The 20765-nt window shown below is 34.7% G+C and overlaps 2 pseudogenes across 2 annotated transcripts; one reads left to right on the top strand and one right to left on the bottom strand.

Annotated features, from left to right (window-relative positions):
- Nucleotides 1-276: 276 nt before the first annotated feature.
- Nucleotides 277-1973, bottom strand: LOC143629737 (protein MIZU-KUSSEI 1 pseudogene; annotated as a pseudogene). The gene is made up of 2 exons (XR_013153021.1): nt 1609-1973; nt 277-749 (listed from the first exon to the last, which is right to left on the bottom strand). The product of XR_013153021.1 is annotated as a protein MIZU-KUSSEI 1 pseudogene (transcript).
- A 13099-nt stretch (nt 1974-15072) lies between these two features.
- On the top strand, nt 15073-20451 carry LOC143629736 (kinesin-like protein KIN-14L; annotated as a pseudogene). The gene is made up of 13 exons (XR_013153020.1): nt 15073-15133; nt 15206-15363; nt 15433-15582; nt 17494-17587; nt 17676-17767; nt 17838-17900; nt 17977-18058; nt 18137-18232; nt 18342-18511; nt 18613-18719; nt 18768-19114; nt 19855-20094; nt 20192-20451. The product of XR_013153020.1 is annotated as a kinesin-like protein KIN-14L (transcript).
- The last annotated feature ends 314 nt before the right edge of the window (nt 20452-20765 follow it).

The raw sequence follows: 20765 nt of genomic DNA, 5'->3' as shown, positions 1-20765 counted from the left end.
ATCTTGTATAAGTAAAATACTGATTTTTAAAACATTGATAAATGGTTATCGATTAGGACGCACTACTTTACCTGAGGTTAAATACCAAGGTCAACATTAACAAACGATGCTATAGGTTAGGTAAAGGTTTGACATTAACCCATTATCAGTTAACCATCAACAAACTAATTTATAGACCATTTTTGTGACACCACGAGAACGAATTCCATTTTCACATTCACAGGTTTTAGTTTTTCCTAGTAATAACATCAAGAGAGTCATGTATGTAGTAAAGTACAAACATAATATCTACAATCAAACTCATCTAAACATGACTATATTCTAAGTAGGAATATACTAAGTTCAGGCCCTCCACTGCCGTCCGGGTTGATCATATAAAACGCTTCCGAGTCACGACTCCCCACAACTCGCTCAAATATCGCTCTCATGTACAATAACTCCCCCTCGTTCTTTCTCTTCACGCCGTCATCCACTACCGGTATAACACCCGCACCCACCGAAACCGTCTGCACCGTGCTCAAGACGTGCCAGTCAGACGCCGAGCACGCCCTTGATTGAACGTACCCATACTTTCTACCATTGCAATACATGCTCCACGTCGGCTCGTCAAACAACTTTGGTTTACCACCTCCCCCACGCGCCACAGACCGTGTGTGTGACTTCTCGCATTCCAACGCGATCCTAACTAACCCCGATGACATTTCTTTTACTAGAGCTGCTGTTGAAACCGCCAGCTCCACGATCAATATCTAAGAGAGAATATATCATTAATCAATTATCAACTACATATAAAGAAATACAATTATATAAATAAAGATATACAATTATAAAGAAAATATAATCAAATACACTATAATAATATATTCTCTAACTAGGGCCGGCTCCGAGAAGTCGAAATTTTTTTCAGGTCAAAGGCGAAATTTTTTTGGTCCTTAAGTAAAAGAAACATTTTTTTGTGTTTAAACAATTTAATTTTATGTGGGCTTACTTGGTTATGATTTGAGTTATGTAAAAAACTTTTGTGTAAAGAAAAACTAAAAAATGTCTTAAGTAAGATTACAACTCACAACCTCTTGGTTATAAGTCATACCTCTTTACCACTAGACCAAGCTGGTGTTTATGTAAATGTGTTTAGACATTGATTATACATATTGTTTTTCATAAAAATACCTATTTTAAAAAAAAATTAAAAACAATTTCGGACCTGTCGGGACGTCAGGCTTATGGCCTTCAACTACCCAACCACACCGTTGGGCCGGGCCTGTCTCTAACACTGACATCCCAAGCCACCTTACCCTTTTAGTGCCCATGAAATCATTTCACCATAAGCAACTAGCACTAAGGCCTTAGCCCCTTTGAGCGCTAAAGGGGTAACAAGCACGAAAATTGTGTGTGGGCCCATAACTTTTATGTGTCAATCAAAATAACTCAATCATATTTTTGTTGAAAAGTTAAAAAAAACCGTGTTTTTTTTTTGTTAAACCAATAAGTGAAAAGTTAGTAAGGCCCATCAAACCTACTCGTCAACGACGTAGCAGTTTCGTTTTCATTTTTTAGCAGTTTTGTTTTTACTTTTTACTTAAACTAGTACACATAACCTAACTATACCGGTTCCGATCTTGGGTCGTACTGCACCGCAAAGCTGACAAGTCCCCGCCGGTTTCCAAATAATGTTCAGGTAACTTTCCGACCTGGCGATGGTGTCAACGAAAGTTGATTCGTAAGCTAAGCCACCGGCACGAGGGCAGGATTGCCGGGATTGATATTATGTTGATTATCGACCGGAGAAATACTGAAATCCTGAACTTGGACCGGAACAAACGAGGGCCACAACCTGCCGGAGTTCCACTTCCAACGAGAGGTTGGTTCTCAGCAACGGAAGAGGTTGAGGATATGTAATTTGATGGGATTATTGTTGTTGCAGCTGCTGCTTCTTGGGAGAGAAAGAAGCCGGCGGTGATGGTTGTTGATATTAATCAATCGGAATTATGTGATCGGAGGTGTAATGATGATGGTTTGTTGGTGGGAGGAGTGAATTAAAAGTGAATGTTGGTCATGCGTGAGTTGAATCAGTGCTCCGTTTATGATTCCATTAATCCATTTCTTTGATGCTGTCTTGTCTGTCTCCGTATTGTGTTTAATATTGAGGTTTGTTTAATTTCGTGATAGTTACAAGTTGTACTTAATTGAATGAAATACATTACATCATATTTTTGTTACATAGTTGTTACAATCAACTATTTCACGTGATAAGACACAAGTTTTAGAATGATACATGTATACTTATATATAATAATTACATGCAAAATGACTTACATGCTCTAGCCGAATTTACATACCATGATACACATATATAGTCACATACACTCTCACATACCACATACAATAGCCGTCATATGTTGCATACATGTAGCATCAGTGGCGAAGCTTGGGCTAACATACCGGGGGGGCCGGACTCAAAATGTATACAAATTTTCACAAAGAAAGGGGGGGCGGATATAAATTTTTCGGCCGAAAATGGCTAAATTTATATTATGTATTGAAAATTTTCGGCCGAAAACGGCTAACTTTAAACTATGTATAGAAAATTTCGGGCGAAAACGGCTAACTTTTACACTACGTATAAAAAATTTCGGCCGAAAACGGCTACAGTTTACAATACGTGTATCAAATTTCGGTTGAAAACGGCTAGATTTACACTACGTATAAAAAATTTCGGACGAAAACGGGTAAATTTACACTATCGCGTAAAAAACAGGGGGCCGGGGCCACCCCGGGCCCTGATAATCCTTCGCCATTGTGTAGCATAACATATGTATTCTCTCTCATTGTATATATGTTTTATGTTATAAATTATTCTTTATTGTCACGTACATGTATCATATCGCTTATGTTTATCTATACTATATATAATATACTAATGATGGGCAAATTAAGACGCTATCTTTAAGTAATTTACAAGATTTAATGCATTATGTACAACACAAATTAGGGACAAAAATGTAATTGTAACATTAAATCTCACATGCATTTTCAATTCTTTAAAATAGTTACAAGTTTCATCCCTTAAAATTACAACTTTGATCCTTTGTCTTTTACTTATATATTATTTTATTTTCACTTTTAACCCAATTGCCCCCACGATTTTAAAACGATCATAACTTTTTCGTACGTTAATATATTTTAAAATAAATGGCATCATTAAAAAACGAGCATTTTTTATCTTTAATTTGAGTATAATATTGCTATAGTTTTCAAAGTAAAAAAAATTATGCAAAAGTGTTTGCGGTTTGCTTTTGATGGTTTTAAATTAAACCATGAGCCAACTTTACCCATTTTTTGTTGTCGTCGAAAACCGAAACTAAACTGTTTCTAATTAAAACCCAATTAAACAGAACCATTACCAACGATTAGGTTCCGATATAGTTTGTGCTTCGATAAAAAAATTTGAGTTTAAAATTTAAAATAAGAATTGTAAATCTGCATATACATTCACTTCAAACTAAGCATCAACTAATACGTTATTAAGAGAATCATACTATGAACAAAGATAACTTGGGTGACATAAATAATAAACCTTATTAGAATAAATAGAATGCGAAATCATAACAAGAACAAAGATTATATAAAAACCATACTGAAAATTTGGTTAAATAAAAGTTGTGATAGACGATTTTGCTTGTATTAAATAAAACTTCGGTTAACTATATTTTAACTATGTCTAATATATATTATATCTAATGCTAAATAAGTAAATAATTAACATTTCAATATGTATGGTCAGCTCCAGTTTCAACCGTGAAACCAAACTGGTGAACAGTCTTACAGTTTTAAACAAAATAATGAACACCCAAAAATTTGTTATATGATTATCAAAGTATGTATTTCCAGTTTCCCAATGCATCGCGCGGGCACTCTTCTAGTATATACATATATATATATATATATATATATATAGGGAAAGGATCAAGAGAGAACTCCTTGTTAGGGAGAGAACTAGAGAACTTCTAAATGGAGGGGGTGTAATTGTCAATTTGTTTCCCAATATGTCTCTTACGTCTGGCTTCCTCCCCTGTGCGATACAATCCCAAAAACCAATTGACTCTTATGAACCCTAGTTATTGAGACAACACCTAGAAATTGAAAGAAATCGATGATTTAGAACCCTAATTGTCGAGTATATTGAAGATCGATTCCTTATTTGACGCCATCTATTCAACTACAAGAAATAAACGATGATTTTGAAGTCCGATTCCTGTAATTAGATTGAAAATTGAAGATCAATTCATTATAGCAATCGCACAAGTAAGCATTAAAGGCTCCTCTTTATACTTCTAATTGAATTTATGAGTCACAAGTTGATAGGCATGATTAGGAGATAATTGATTTTTTATTTTATCAATTTTGGGATAATATATGTGGAGGCCTCCACATCTGTATCAGTGTTATTGTTTATAAGAATAATTAAGGTGTTGATTGGTTAATCCATACACATGTAGTGGCTTGTTGAGTTGTTGTTGCTTTGGCATTCATATGAGTCATGATTTTACCTGGGTTTGTAGATGATGTCGTGGATATTCCTTGGAGAGATTTAGTTGTTATAAATTAGTTTCTTAGTAATAATGTGCTAGGTCTTTAATTTCTTTAAAATTGGTCATGAAGGCAAGAAACTAGTATTGCCTTTAATTGCTGCTCTCCTTCTTTGATGGCTAATGTTGGGCATACAACCATTATGATACCAAATCCTCTTGTTGAATTGAAATCTTTGATTTAGGTAATTATTAAATTCTTTTCTTGAGTGATTGTTTAAACAAAGCTTATCATATTTTTCTTTCAATAAAATCCTTGCATATTTAAGTCACATTAATAAGAATTTTTTTTTTTTGGATAAAGTGATCGGGCACAACAAAATTGATTGTTTAAAGTAAAAAAGCTAAAATTACTTATATTTAATTTGCTTTCTCTACTTATAATACCGTTTTATTTTTGCATTTTTCAATGGTAATATAAAATAAGTAATGTGCAGATATTAGATGTTGTTAATATTTGGATGAATTTAATGAAAAAGCTTGGATAATTCAATGATCTGGACATACATATGCTCATAAATTAGTGCTGACTTTTAATGGTAATATGCAGATTTAGTATTACATACATGTAATACTACTACGATTGCATAATTTTAGTAATAAAAAGAAACATACTAACATGTAATGTATGTATTACATATACGTCATACTGATTATTAAGCATTGCATATTCATAATACTGTTAGTATTACATATACGTAATAATATATATATATATATATATGCAGGTTGTTGACTTTTTAAACATTGTATTATTGCATAATGTTGTTTGAGCTTTATACGGTAAAGGTTTGTTCCCGGTACACAAAGTAACCGTTACCATCACACCTTTAGCCGAAGTACTACACGACAGTGCAAATTCCACACAATCAAGATATGACGTACAAATAAATCAGTCGTTGAAGCAAGCATATTAACTTGATGAGATGAGCAAGAGATATAGGCGCTACATTGTTTACGAGGACTACCTTTTTGTTTAAATATTTGTAATAGAAAAATACAATTGTTATGAGTCATCCTTTTCATTTTCCCAACTTTTTTTTGGTAACTTTAATGTATAATCTTCGTCGCCGATTATAAGTTAAAGTAAACAATTAGTGTTTATATATAATACATATATGTAATATTTTAGTAGTGCATATATGTAATACAATAGTATTGCATATATGAAATCCACTAACACTACGTATATGTTATATACAAACATATAATAGTGTTATAAAATATATACGTGATGGAAACATGGTAATATTGTAGTAGTGTTACATTCCAAGTATTACACACGTGCAATATGTTCTTACATATATGTAATACTAAAAAAGAAATACATATACATATATGCAACAATAACATTATTACAAAAACGCAGTACTCAGTATTACGCATGTGTAATACATTGTATTGCATATTTGTAGTCTATCAGCATTACATACCCACATTGTACATCAGCGCTACATAATTTTCACACATTTTTGTTTTATACATCAATTAAAACCACCATGTAAATATACCGTAATAGTCATATTCAAATTCCATCACATGATATAACAACCAACCAATACACAATTCCACCCTATACAATAACAAGATAAAACCAACTTTTAATATCCACAAACTACAAATAAGACACCTTTAACTAGTCTCACCGTTGGATCTTTCATTTTTGTTGTTTTTCTTCATCTTCAATCGCTCTGTTGCTTGAATACATCGACATCTAAAAGCATATTCTAGTGGTATAGAATATTCTAATGAGCTTTAACTATCCAATCGTCCTAATATCTTCATCGTTGAAACCACAATCACCCATTGCTTGGATTCTTCATCCCAAAACGTACTACAATAGTACTAGATTTATGCAGCATTGTAAGACCCCGTTACCGGTAGCCCTACTTTCGTGTTGGATTTACTCATAAACGCAGTTCTAAATATCAGAGTTAATTAAAACATTCGCGGAACATTAAAAACTTTCATAAAACATTTCGTAACAATCCAAAACTTGTCTTAAACAAACAACCTGTCTTTCAAGAACAAAGTAATTAAAACATATCACGTCTTGAGCATTCTGATGTCAGCCTCTTATTCAATGCCACGTGTCTCCTCAAGCGAGCTGCCTCATCCTACTCACCTGCGTGCATACTAAAAGTCAGCTACGCTGAGTGAGTTCTAGTTAATCATACATTATACAATACACACAAACTTATATTCTTTCATTCATACTTTCATACTTTCTTTTATACTAACTTACTTTCATATCTTACGTTATAAAGAGCATTACGCCCTACATTCCTCGAGTATTATTAGGGCTCGGTACCCTCCTTCCTCGTGTATTATTAGGGCTCGGTACCCTCCTTCCTCGAGTATTATTAGGGCTCGGTACCCTCCTTCCTCGAGTATTATTAGGGCTCGGTTCCCTAGTTCTCGAATATTAGTAGGGTTCGGTTCCCTCTTCGTTACCATACAACCATACATCATACCTCGAGTATTATTAGGGCTCGGTACCCTTTTCGTAACCATACAACCATCCTTTCCTTCTTTTATTAACTTTATCACGTTCATACACATAAGCATACATATCATACTTACCTTATACATAGCGTTACAACCTGACAGTACGTGCAATATCCGAAGATCGTTCACGTACCATCAAGCAATCATTCATACATTTCACATTATTCACATAAGGCATACACTTATCTCTTAGGATAAGCGTATTAACAAACATATTGAGTATGCACACAGCCCCGAAAACATAACACATAAATGGGGCTAGAACTCACCAGGATCCTGTTGCGTTCACTGTTAATCGTTATATCTTTCCTGAGCTGTGCACGACTAACTGTATAATAATTACATGTATTAATTAACTATCACTACCCATATCATGTTTCTAGTCTATTGTAATCCCACAACGAACGAGGGTCCGGGGGCAGCGCCCCTGGCAGCAGGGTTCTAGGGGCGGCAGCCCCTAGCAGGGTCCAAGGGGCAAAGCCCCTGGCTGGGTTCGAACTGCCAGGTCAGCTTGGAAAATTTTTATTTACATTAACTGTCTTAACACATTTTTCACTAGGATTTTAATTTATTTTCTAAACGAACTTAACTTTTGGCGAACTTAATATTCGGCGAACTTAACATTCGGCGAGGTTAGTGTTCGGCGAACTTGGCTTTGGCGAACTTATACAGGCGAACTTATACAAGCGAACTTATACTAGGCGAAGTTCACAGTAGGCGAACTTGCATGCTTAGCGAACTTATACCAGGCGAAGTTCACGGTAGGCGAACTTGTATGCTTAGCGAACTTGCTGGTCGAACTTGCTGTGGGCGAAGTTACCCAGCAGCAGCTACGGCTCGTCCCAAAACCTCTGTAATCAGTCGGTTTTCAAGGTGTAATATATCGATAAGATGTTAATAATTCTCGCAAACATTCCTTTAGCCGTTTTTGGGTAAAACACGACCCGAAAGTGCGTAAAGCTTGGACCTTTTGATTAAAACGTTCAATACTAGGTTTAAAGGTTTATTTCTAACAAGCCATAGCAGCCGTAAGTTCGTTAAGTTCATCTCTAACATCAAGTTTACAACTTTACGTTTCATTCATACCCGATCTATTCTAGACTCAAGTTTCAAGGCTAACCGTCTATAAAAACATAAAATTTAAGATCGAAATCATACCTTTACGTTTCGTTTGGCCTAGGCTAGCTTGTTTATGAACTATAAATCTCGTGTATGGCTCGAATAGTCAAGATCCACCAAAACGAATGTTCGCTCGACCTCGCTTTCCCTCTTTCTCTCTCGGCCGTAAGGTGGTGTAGGGTGTGTGTGTGTGTGTTATGAGTATGTTAGAGAATAAGATGGTAAGAATGAGGATTTAGGGTTTTAGGATGGTTTAAGGGGTATTTATATCCCTTAAAGCCCATGGACATAAGGCCCATTACTCTTTTTTTATCCATCTTAATTACTCCAAGTCCAAGACCCTTTTTCTTTATTAAACACTAGCTAATAATATTTAACGCTCGACAACTTAACAAAATCTTCCTTTATTTAATATTATAATATTTTAGGATGTTACAATGCCTAAAAAATAATGCATTAACATTAACATCACAAATTTCTAGTATATATAGTACATATATGCAACATTAATAAATATGTGTGGTTGCATTAATATTACTAGATTCAAACATATTACATATATACTATATAAATCGACATGAGCAATCACATATGTGTATTACATATATGTAATACGCCACAACCGCATATACATGTAATACATCAGTAATGCATATACGCAATACATCAGTAATGCATATACGTAATACATCTATACGTAATACATCTGTATTGCATATATGTAATCCATATGTATTGCGTATATGTAATAAATATGTACCGTGCATACACGTAATACACCTAAACCGTGTATATGTGTAATACATTTGTAACACGTATATGTGTAATACATCAGCAATGCATACACGTATAGTGCATCAGCAATACGTATACGTAAGGCTTGGAAAAACCGTGTAAAGTACAAAAAACAAATCAACATGTGCATTATTTATAGCTTTCACTTATAATCGATATTTTCCGTAATGTTCATCAATGCTATACGATTATTTAATTAAACAAAAAAGGAACAAAAACAGGGCCAACTGAACGCGATAACTCTGTTTGTGCTTGATTAGGTGCATAATAAGCCTAAACGACGAGATAATGTGTGAGATTTAAAATTACAGTCGTTTACCTGTTATTTTTCTTCAGATTTATGTTCGGTTTCGCACCAGAATTGAACAAACTAGACGATCGAAATAGCTTTGCTTAAAGATCTAATAATCATTCCTTGCTCACACTTTCCCCTATATTGTTGCCAATCTGCACAATGTTATCCAAAAATATATCACATGTCTATTATACCTAAATTAATGATGTAACATTATCATCACAGCTGAGTCACTTGTAATTGACACTTATAATAGGCCTAATAAACACTTACAATATGCCTAATCCATACTAAATGCATAAATCGTTCAGAATCGAAGCAATAAACACCTAACCGACACTTATTATACGAATAATCGATACTACATATACAACCCGCTTCGAATCAACGTGATATACTCCAAATCGAAACTCATAGAATATGAAAACAACTATTACGATCGTTTACCTGTTGATGATCTTCTGTTTCGTGCTTGATTTTACCACCGATTGCTTGATTTTTGAAAACCCTAAATGTTCATTGGAGTTGGAGAAAATTTCAGAGTAAGAAGAGTGTGAAGAGGAAGCCTTTCTGATTTTATTTTATTTTTAATTCCAAGTTTACCCTTTTTCTTTCAAGACCCCGCCTCTTTTAGTTTCATTCACTTTTAGTATTTTCAGCATTATATCAATTGAATTTAATGTGTTTATAGGAGTTCTCTAGTTCTCTCTTTAAGAGGAGTTCTCTCTCGATTCTACCCCTGTATGTATATGTGTATGCAAGTATATATGCATGTGTTGCATCACATTGCATATGTTATGTTATGTACTCTTGTATGTATGCTATTTTGTTTTATCGAGCTTCATACGTAGTCTTAGAATAGCATACTACATATTAAAAACTATGATGAAATGAGTTTTGACGCCTGCATAATGGTGTTATTCATGTCAAAGAGTGATCTGGAATGAGCACTATATGTAGTCTTAGGATAGCATAACAAATTTACTTATCTTGAGATAATCGATAATTTTGATAAATAATTAGTCAAATAAAACTATTAGTTAAATATTGATTTAAATATTTAAATAGTAAACATTGATGTAAATCTGAATAGAAAACTTGAATTTTAAATAATATATAAATATCAAGTAGTACAATGATTTGCTTGCTTAATATTCATGTTACTATGCAATAAACAATTGCAAATTAGTTGGAAGTGTTCGTATTGCACTCTAGTCCAAGAATGTCATTGTGTCCTAGTTTGATGTACCTTGATTTTACTTATAAAGAAGAGTCTTCTTGACAATGGTTCTCATCATCATTTTTTTGTAGCCACGCACGATCCTATCAGTAACTTCTCCATGCAATGCTTAGTATTGAAAAAACTATACAATATTAGCTTTACAAGTTGCTTTCGAGATGCTTTTGGCTAAATGGAACACCTCCTATTCATATTTGATTGAATTATATGGAAACCGATATCTAGGATTGATCTAAGTTGATGATCTAAATCTAATCTTTGTCTATTTCGTTTGTAACAAGTTTTGTATTACTCGTGATTGATAATTTGATATACATGTCATTGCTCAATATTTCGCTTGTTATGTTAAACAAAAAGAATTGATATAAATGGATGTAAAAATTTTAAGAATAATCGTTGATGTAAAGGGAAACTAGGCCGCAATAGTAAGTTGAAGAGGGTTCCAAACTGTTATATAATATTCAACCGCCAATCAGCTTTGGTCGCCTAACAATGTCCCCGTCCTGTTTATTGTGACCACTACCTAAATAATATATAACCCTCGTTTGCTTATGTCACGTTGTCTCTACTACATTTTAATTTGTTTTCATAATCAATAATTTAACACACATTTGGACCAAACAAAATTACGTGGACCTATTTCTAATAATTATTTGCTTATATGATATTTACGTCTTAATTTAAAATTGTTAATTGAAGAGTTTGGAACAGTTTTGCTTCATGTAGAATAGCAACTCTACCTTAAGGTTTGGCTTATGTTGGTTTCATGTAAAACGTCTAAATTAGTATGTACCAACTATTCACTTTATAGATGATGTTTTTCTTTGTTTCTTTCATTCAGTGAAACATAATTTATAAATCTAACTTTATAAGCATTTGCAATCGTTCACCTTATTATAATCTCTCACTCGCAAGATATTACATGGAATTAGACCAATAATCTCACCCCTCTTACCAAACCCGTATCACACACACAAGAAAGAAAGAAAACTCCAAAACCCAAGTTAAGATTCTAGCTATTCAGAGCCTAAGAAAGAGAAGCCTGAGATGGCTACTAGATCATTTTTAGTGTCATACAATTTCTCTCTTGTCCATGAGTTCTCACTTACCTCACATGTTACTTTTGGTTTTGTTAATTTGTACTCTCTACCTTTTTATTGCTTTGTTAGGGATCAACTATAAAGCGAAATTTGCCTAAAAATTGTTTGAAACAATCTAATTGTTTTATCAAATTAACTTAATGGTTAAAATTAACATGATGCCAATTTTATCCACAGTTATGACTCTATCAAACAAATATCATTTCCTTAAAAAAAATAACAATAATCAACTATAAATTTCGTGAGACTAATTTAAGATATCTCAAACCTTTTTAGCCCAAGGTGTTTAAAAGACTTTGTTTTTAACAATGGATCACCAACCCATTAGCCATTCTTTCAACCATTTTTTTTTTCATTTATTCAGATAGTTTTTTAACCTCATTACTTTTTAAAACATATACCATTAAATTATGTATTTTTATTATCTTTAAAATGAGCATAATATTGCTATTCTTTAAAATTAACATTTTTGTAAAAGATGTAGTGACGTGCAACATAACGGCGTAATTATACCATTTACATAGTGTGGTTATGTTACATAATGTAGATGTACCACTTATAGTATATTTCATCCGTCTCATTAAAAGTGTCCATATTTTCTTTTTTATTTGTCTTATTATAAATGTTCATTTTCAAAATTTATTAACATATTTCTAAGTTTATCCTTAAACACACACAATTAGCATTAACAAACAAAGTAAGCATTCAATCTACATTGAACTTTGTGTTTTTCAAACCATGACACTTTTAATGTGACGGAGGGAGTAGTTATCGTTGGGGATTTGAATATGGCAACCTGTATTATTTTAGAGAGTCGTGTGCTAACTTTCAAATTAAAAATTGTTTTGGTGGTTCTTCAAAACAGTTTAATCAGATAAAACTCTGAACTAAGACAAGAATTTCTTATGGAATTTGTGAGGAAGATGTACCAGAGCAAGCATCAATAAAAACATGAACGGTATATAATCTCTAGGGTAGTTTTCAGACAGTTTTTCAAGTTAGAATTTAAAAATTGTTAATATATAAAGTCCAAATAATACTTATGATTACGTGCGATATAATTATAAAATTCATTTTTCTAATGAATTTTTAATGAAACCACAGTAACGCAAATAAATTTTTTTCAAGTTGACCCGACAGCTTAACCCCAGCAAGGAGCTCTGCCCCTTGGACCCTGCTAGGGGTTGCCGCCCCTAGAACTCCACAACTGGGGGCGCTGTCTCTGGACCCCCATTCGTTAGCGGCTTCGCCACTAACATCATAGTAGACTAAAGCAAGCATGCACTCCGCACATCTCGAACTTGCTTAATGTTTATTATGATTACATTGATCACACAGTTAATCCAATTACACTAAAATACTAACAGTTATATGTGTTATAAAGCTCATGCACATGATAGCCATTAAACTCACATATATACGTGTTTTTATTAGTTTCATGTTATATAGACAAAATCGGATTTTGTACGTAAAATCCTCTATCACTATAAAAGCATAAATGTATTATTTTCTTTTTGTTAGAATATGTATCTAGACATTTATAACAACATTTTGAAATTATAATTATCGCCGATCAATTAGAATTTATTGGTAGACATGACATACATAATGTTTTTCTTTATAAATGCTAAATCTAACTTTACTTATTAATTATTCACCTTTTTTACAATGATGGGATTTCAACCTCACCCTTTGGAAGGACAAACTATCATCCAAAATTTTGGTACCGATAGCCCAAAAGATCCTTTGGCATAATGTCACGAGATGCACGTAAATATTTATGTCATTCCATATATAGCGATGAAACACGTCCAAAGTTCCTACATAAATATTTGTAACTAACTATCATTGCCAAATAAACTACACAATCTACAATAGAATGATATCACCGACGAGCACATTTTCAAAAATTAAGACGTCTTTCATGAGTAAATAATCCTCATAGCACTAGCCATTATTGCTTCCGGCCATAGCTTGACTTTCATATCATTCCTAAATAGCGGAAGTATGTCTCCAGGGCCGTCTCTTGGGTAAGCTAAATGAGGCAATCGCTTTAGGCCTCCAGATTTTTAGGGCCTCCATCTTAAATACGAGTTATGTATTATGAGATTTTGAAAGTAGAGTTCTTTTAGAATTAGTAACTCAATAATGAGCCACAAGCTAAGAATGATTGCTTAATATTCATTATCATGGATATCATCCATATTCTATAATACTTGTATATTCTCTAGCGCTATACACATAAAAGAAAGAAAATAAAAAGGTCTCAACATTTTAGTTAGTTTTAGGCCTCTGAGGACGTTGAGCTGGCCCTGTCAGTGCCGGCCCTATTGCTTTCAAAGGCTTGAGGCCACATATTTAGTAAGGCCCCCATATTTTTAGAGCAAAATTAATATATATCCATGGTTAATTATAGTTTTCAGATAGTTATAAATTATGCCATATAAATGTGTTAAAGCAAAAGCATGTTACTAACTATTACACAGTATATATAAAGAATAGGAACCCAATATACATGGAAAAGATAATAACATTCAAATACATTAATGGAGAATAATTGATTATAAATCAATACTAAAACTATTAATTAAATTTGAATTGAAAAGTTATTTATTTGGAGGGAGAACATTAATAGGTTAGCATTGTTAATTAAACTGAAGACACTTCAAGTAGTAAAAATTGGCACAATCAATCAATTTATGTGGCACATGGCTATACGAAAATTTCTCTAACGTCTTTAGAATTCCAATCATTAATTTTGGAAATGGCCAATTCTTCATTCTTTCACAGACTGAGAGTGTATTCCTTGCTCTTGCAATTTGCGAACTATATTATGTGTAGCGTGTTTTGGTATTTTTGGAATTGTCCATTGCGATTTGAATTTTGCATTTTTTTTATTTGGGTATGCTGATTGTAAAGTGTTTATACTTTATACCAGTCAGTGTTCTTTTGAATTTTGGATTTGCACTTCGATTTGGATTTTCCCAATTAAGATATCACTGGATTTGAGGTTAGTTTACTTATTAGTTTATTATTTTATAACCAATTTTTACACTAATTAGTTTATTATTTTATAACCAATTTTTACACTACAAATTTGCCCTATATTTTCCCAATATATAATCTGTTAGGAATCAATAAAGCTAGAAAGGTAATATTTATGTAAACATGTTTTTTTATAAACACATGATATAGCTTCAGACAAAATTTTGTAACTTCATCAGCTTCGGTCCCGAGCACAGGTAAAAAAGGAGTGTTTATATAAACTTTTTTCAAAAGCCTCAATTTGATAGTTGGTTTGAGGCCTCCGAAAACATTGGGCCGCGCCACTGTATATAGATACACTCCATTCACTACCTTCATCTGATTCAGTTTCCTTTTATAAAGTATTGCAAAATCATTTTCATATTTTAAACATTTACGGAGATGATCACATCAAGAGCCGGAAATGATTTGAATTTTGCTTCAAGAAGAGCCCAAGAAGCAGGTGATTAAATTAATTATCAATACATTCTTATCAAATTCTGGGATTTTATTTTTTTATTATTATTATTTTTAGCTATGAGGAGGTTCCAAGCAACTGAATGGCTTGAAAGTATGGTGGGCCCACTAGACATACCAAAACATCCATCCGAGAATGACTTCATTTGTTGTTTAAGAAATGGTTTGATTCTTTGTCATGTTGTTAATAAGGTTGAACCAGGGTCTATCCCAAAGGTAGTGAGCTAATTGTACAACATTTAGGTATTCAGTAAGTATTAACAATGTGTTATTTTGTTTCTAAAGATTGTGGAGATTAATAGATATCACTCTCAATTGCTTACGTGGGATTCGCAGCCATTGCCTGCTATTCAATTCTTTGAGAATGTTAGAAACTTCTTGAAAGTAGTACAAGCGTTAAAGATTCCGGTTTTCGAACCTTCGGTTTTCGAAAAGGTATCTATGTTTATCCAATGCCTTCAACTTAGTAGATAGGACGACCCTTCTACATGAGGTTCGGAGTCGATGTCCTTCCATTTCTCTTTGGGTAGATTTTTTATATGGGCAGTCGGCTAGGTTATATGTGGGTGATACTTTCATTAAATCCACCACTGGGGTTCAACAGGGGGACCCTCTTGGGCCTCTCCTTTTTGCCTTAGCTTTGCACCCACTTGTTCACCAAATCAGATATCGGTGCAAGCTTCTCTTTCATGCTTGGTACTTGGATGATGGCACGATTATCGGGGATACTAGAGAGGTAGCCAAAGCATTAGATATTATCAGGTCTGAGGGGCCTCGTTTGGGTCTTGAATTAAACGTTAAGAAAACAGAGTTATTTTGGCCAACATGCAATGGGGTGAAGGAACAGGAGGGGTTGTTCCCTTGCGGGATTGGAAGGCCGGTGCTTGGCGTGAAACTCCTTGGTGGTGCTGTAAGCCAGGATGCGGGGTTTATCAGCAGTTTGGCTATGAAAAGGGCATCTAGCGCTGTGGAACTGATGAGCTGTCTCCCAAGACTTCGGGATCCTCAATGCGAGCTTCTTTTGCTTCGCTCATGTATGGGAGTCGCCAAGCTTTTGTTCGGTTTGAGAACATGCCAACCTATGTATGTGGGGGAAGCTGTTTCTATATTTGACAATGGTCTTCGAAGGGAGATTGAGGACATCGTGGTTTGTGGAGGTTCGTTCTTTGGGGATCTCCAATGGAGGTTGGCATCACTTCCGATCCGTTATGGGGGGTTGGGTCTCTGTTCGGCCGAGGATGTATCTACATATGCTTTTGTGGCTTCGAGAGCACAGTCGTGGTGTTTGCAAGACCATATTCTTCGGGGTTGTGATATTTATGGGTTGGACTCTGATTATGGGTGTGCGATGGATCGTTTACGTACTTCACTTCCAGATTTTGATCTTAGCGGGTTCTCTAATAAGGACACTGCCCCCCCCCCTAAAGCCCAACATGTTGTGGCGAGTGCCTTATTTAGTGGAATCGTCAAGAGTTTAGAAGTGAAGTTTGATCTATCCTCTCGCCAAAAGGCGGTGTTTGAATGCCTTCGGGCTCCTCGGGCTCAGGATTTTCTAACGGCCATCCCCATTGAAGGATTAGGCCAACGTATGTCGGGTTTGGAGTATCGGGCTATCCTTAAGTACCGGTTAATGATCCCTATGTTCCCGACGGATGAACCTTGCCCAATTTGTCGTAAGGTCTGTTTGAATTCTTTTGGTGACCATGCGGTGCATTGCAAAGAATTTCCTGGCTTTAAATACAGACATTATCTGGTTAGGGATGTTCTGTGTGATGTTCTTAAACGGGCAGGGTTTTCTGCTAAAAAGGAGGCCCCTGTTAACTTTCTCACGGATCCTATTGAAGGGAGGTCTACTTTATGACCAGCTGATATTCTTGTGTTCGGGTGGGCAGGGGGGAAACACGCCTGTGTGGATCTTACAGGAGTGTCTCCTCTTGTTGGGCTCAGGGACCGTGGGTTTGTTGTGGGTCAGGCTGCGTTGAAGGCTGAATCGGGCAAAGTTGTTAAACACGAGAAAGCTTGTTTAGATAATCAACATGTCTTTCTACCATTTGCCTTTGATACATTTGGTTTTCTAGCTCCAGAGGCTGTGAAATTTTTGAGTAGGGTTCAGCGCGTCGTACACGGAACCTCTTCAGCTTCTAGGTCCCAAAGCTTTGTTTTTAGCAGGATTGGCTTTGCTGTTCAAAAGGGGGTTGCGGCGCAACTTGTTGCCCGTTTGCCTGCCACTTTATTGTAATCGTTTTATAGTGAATTATATAAAACTTCGAGAATAATAATAATAATCTATGTTTTTAATAACTATGGTACATTTGATTCTGTTTATTTAGTTACCTTATAAATGAGAGAAAACAAAAGCAACAAAATGGTTGGAACACTAAATCAGCAATGTGTTTAAAAAAGCAACCATCCGTTCAAAATGATGCTCGGAAACTTGAAGGTTTACATGTTAATATTGTTTGCTTTTATTGACTTAATGTAAATGTTTGACTCCAATTAATAACTTGATGTTTTATGGTATGGTGTAGATTTAATTGTGAAGGTCTTAAGTGAACATATGAGTGATGCAAAAGAGAATTTACATGGTAACTTTGTGTCTTCTATTCGCAATGGACATACGGTAACGATTGCATTCGTCTATATGGAATAAACCAATTGTCAATGTAGTAATAGTTGGCTCGTTTTTGTAGCATTGTCAAGCTACCTATGGCAACCGCTGGCAAGCGATTCAAGTACAAGAAAAAAAGCTAATGGTATGCTTTATTTTAGTTTTTAAAATTTTAAAATGTTAAGCAAATGTCACATCTCAATTATGTATCAATCTTGCAGAATTTAAAGTAGTTATTGTCAAATACAAAGGCAGAATTCAGAGACTTGCAGTCACAAATCCAAAATGATCTAAAACATATGGGTATGCACTAAAATCTATTTTCTCTACATTATAAATAAAAAAATGTTTAATTTGAGGACTTTTGTATATGGTTTTCAGAGAGACAAATAGAGGGATCATCTACTGCAGCTCAGGGATACCATAAGGTTGTTCAAGAAAACAGGACTTTATACAACATCGTCCAAGATCTAAAAGGTATATCATATTTTGTTGGTTGTAAAATCTATCAATTTGGAGAAAAATGTAATTAGTTATTACCATATTATCTTACAATTTACAAATCTTGCAATTCTATATATTTCAGGGAATATTCGAGTATACTGCAGAATCAGACCCGCATTTAAATCCGACACAAAAAATGTGATCGATTATATTGGAGAAGAACTTTAGTTGTTACGGATCCTTCAAAATCGAATGAAGATGGGAAAAAGATATTTCAGTTCAACCGTGTCTTCGGTCCAACTGCCACTCAAGGTGATTGATTATATAAACTTATAAGTTACGGAGTAATAAGTTATTAATCAATTTATGACTGTATAGGCTCACTAGATACTAGCATTTTGTATTTCTATCAGAGGAGGTATTTGCAGATACTCAATCGCTTATAAGATCCATTATGGACGGTTACAACGTGTGCATATTTACATACGGGCAGACGGGGTCCGGGAAAACAACTTCTGGTGTATAACTTTGTTAATCTACTTAAATAATGTGTTGATTATTTTGATAGTGTGGACCTTCTGGTGCTTCAAGAAAAGAACTTGGCATTAATTATTTGGCGCTTAATGATCTATTTGATCTATCAAATACGAGGAAAGATGATGCAAAATATGAGCTTTTTGTGCAAATGGTGGAGATTTACAATGAACAAGTTAGAGATCTTCTCATTGGTGATTCTGTGTTCACTGGAAGATTGGAGATCCGTAGCTGCATGAGTGAGAATGGTATGAGCCTTCCTGATGCAACCATGCACCCGGTCAAGTCAACCACAGACGTTTTGAACTTGATGAAAAGTGGTCAAGTGAACCATGCAGTTAGTTCAACGGCTCTTAACAACCAAAGTAGCCGCTCCCACAGGTCCAAAAGCTACAAGCGTTTCTAAGTTTTAAGTATGGTTGTTCAAAAACTTTGGAGCTCGCTCAGCTAGCTTAGAATCAGCTCATTTGGACTGAGCCTGGCTGAGCTAGCTTGGCTCATTTCCTTGCTTGTTAGACTCGTTTAGCTACCTTGTTGGCTCGTTTAAGTTAAATCCCAAAATTTTAATATATATAAAAATTACAAATTTTAAAGTTATCAGTTATGTATTATGAACATGTCAAAAATATTTTCTTTTCTTTTTTTATATATCATTATGTGAAAATATTTAAAAATAATTTTCAAAAGATTAAAAACAAGCTGCCTCAAGTTTAACAAACTGAGCTCAAGCTCAACATTTCAGCTTGTTAAGATAAAACGAGCTGAGCCAACTTGGCTCGGCTCTGCTTGTCGGCTTGCTTGTTAGACTCCTTTAGCTCGCTCGTTTAAAATTAATCCCAAATTTTAACATGTATAACTTATAACTCAAATATTAATATATGTAGATTATAAATTTTGTAGTTTATCAATATGTGTAAATATATAAAATTAAGTTTTAAAAGTTAAACGAGCTGGCTCGAGTTTAAAATTTCAGCTCGTTTACACCCCGAAAGGTGTCAAAGTGGCGGGGTTGGATAACACGAGAAAACAGGTCATTATGATACGAATTAAAATGGCACTTTAAGTCGAAACTGACACTATAAAGATGGAAGCTAATGAGTTTTGCTGTTTGTTTTATGCAGCATATTGACAGTACATGTTCATGGAAAAGACATAAAAGGAGGGAGGATTCGTAGCTGTCTTCATCTGGTAGATTTAGCAGGAAGTGAAAAAGTGGATAAATCAGAAGTCACGGGCGAAGGGCTAAATGAAGCTCAATACATAAACAGATCACTTTCATGTTTAGGAGATGTGATCACAGCTTTATCTCACAACTCATGCATTCCTTATAGAAACAGCACTACTCCTTCAAAACTCATTAGGTACATACACACATACATAAATACATAATAATAATTCAACATATTAAGCTTCATATGTTATATTTTTAAGCTGATTTGATCGGTACGAAACATGCAGGAGGAAATGCAAAGACGTTGATGTTCTCTCATGTGAGTACAGAAAGTGATTCATTTGAGGAAACAGTTAGCACATTGAAGTTTGCTCAGCAAGCATCGAGTGTTGAACTTGGTGCAGCAAGATTGAATAAAGAAAGTAAGGAGATCATGGACCTTAAACAACAGGTTGAGAGTCTGAAAAAACAATTAGGCGAGAAGGAACCGCAGAGTGCACAGAGAATATCAATCAATCAATCAAGCCCTGTATATCCCACCGCATAGCACGCTATCGGTAGGGTCAGGGGAGGGTGGGATGTAGGCAAGTCTTTCCTCTATCCGTGAGAATAGAGAGCTGCTTCCAGAGAGACCCTCGGCTCATAAAGCTACATACAGGTAAACAGAGTAAACATACATCCTACAAGCAAAGACACTTAGCAATACATAGAGTAGCACCCTACCAAAATACCAAGGAATCTGTAAATAAGATTTGGGCATAAGAATCACAAGACAGCATCAAACAAAAAATATACATAAGCAACAAGGAGTCAAGCTAGCCAAAGTAGACCCTAAATACAAAGCTAAGCTAACTAGGTACC

Source organism: Bidens hawaiensis, unplaced genomic scaffold, assembly GCF_021521415.1.
Source record: "Bidens hawaiensis isolate Kalapana, Puna unplaced genomic scaffold, B.hawaiensis_p1.1 tig00005453_1, whole genome shotgun sequence".
Taxonomy (NCBI): Eukaryota; Viridiplantae; Streptophyta; class Magnoliopsida; order Asterales; family Asteraceae; genus Bidens; species Bidens hawaiensis.
This window is presented reverse-complemented; position numbering and strand designations above follow the sequence as displayed.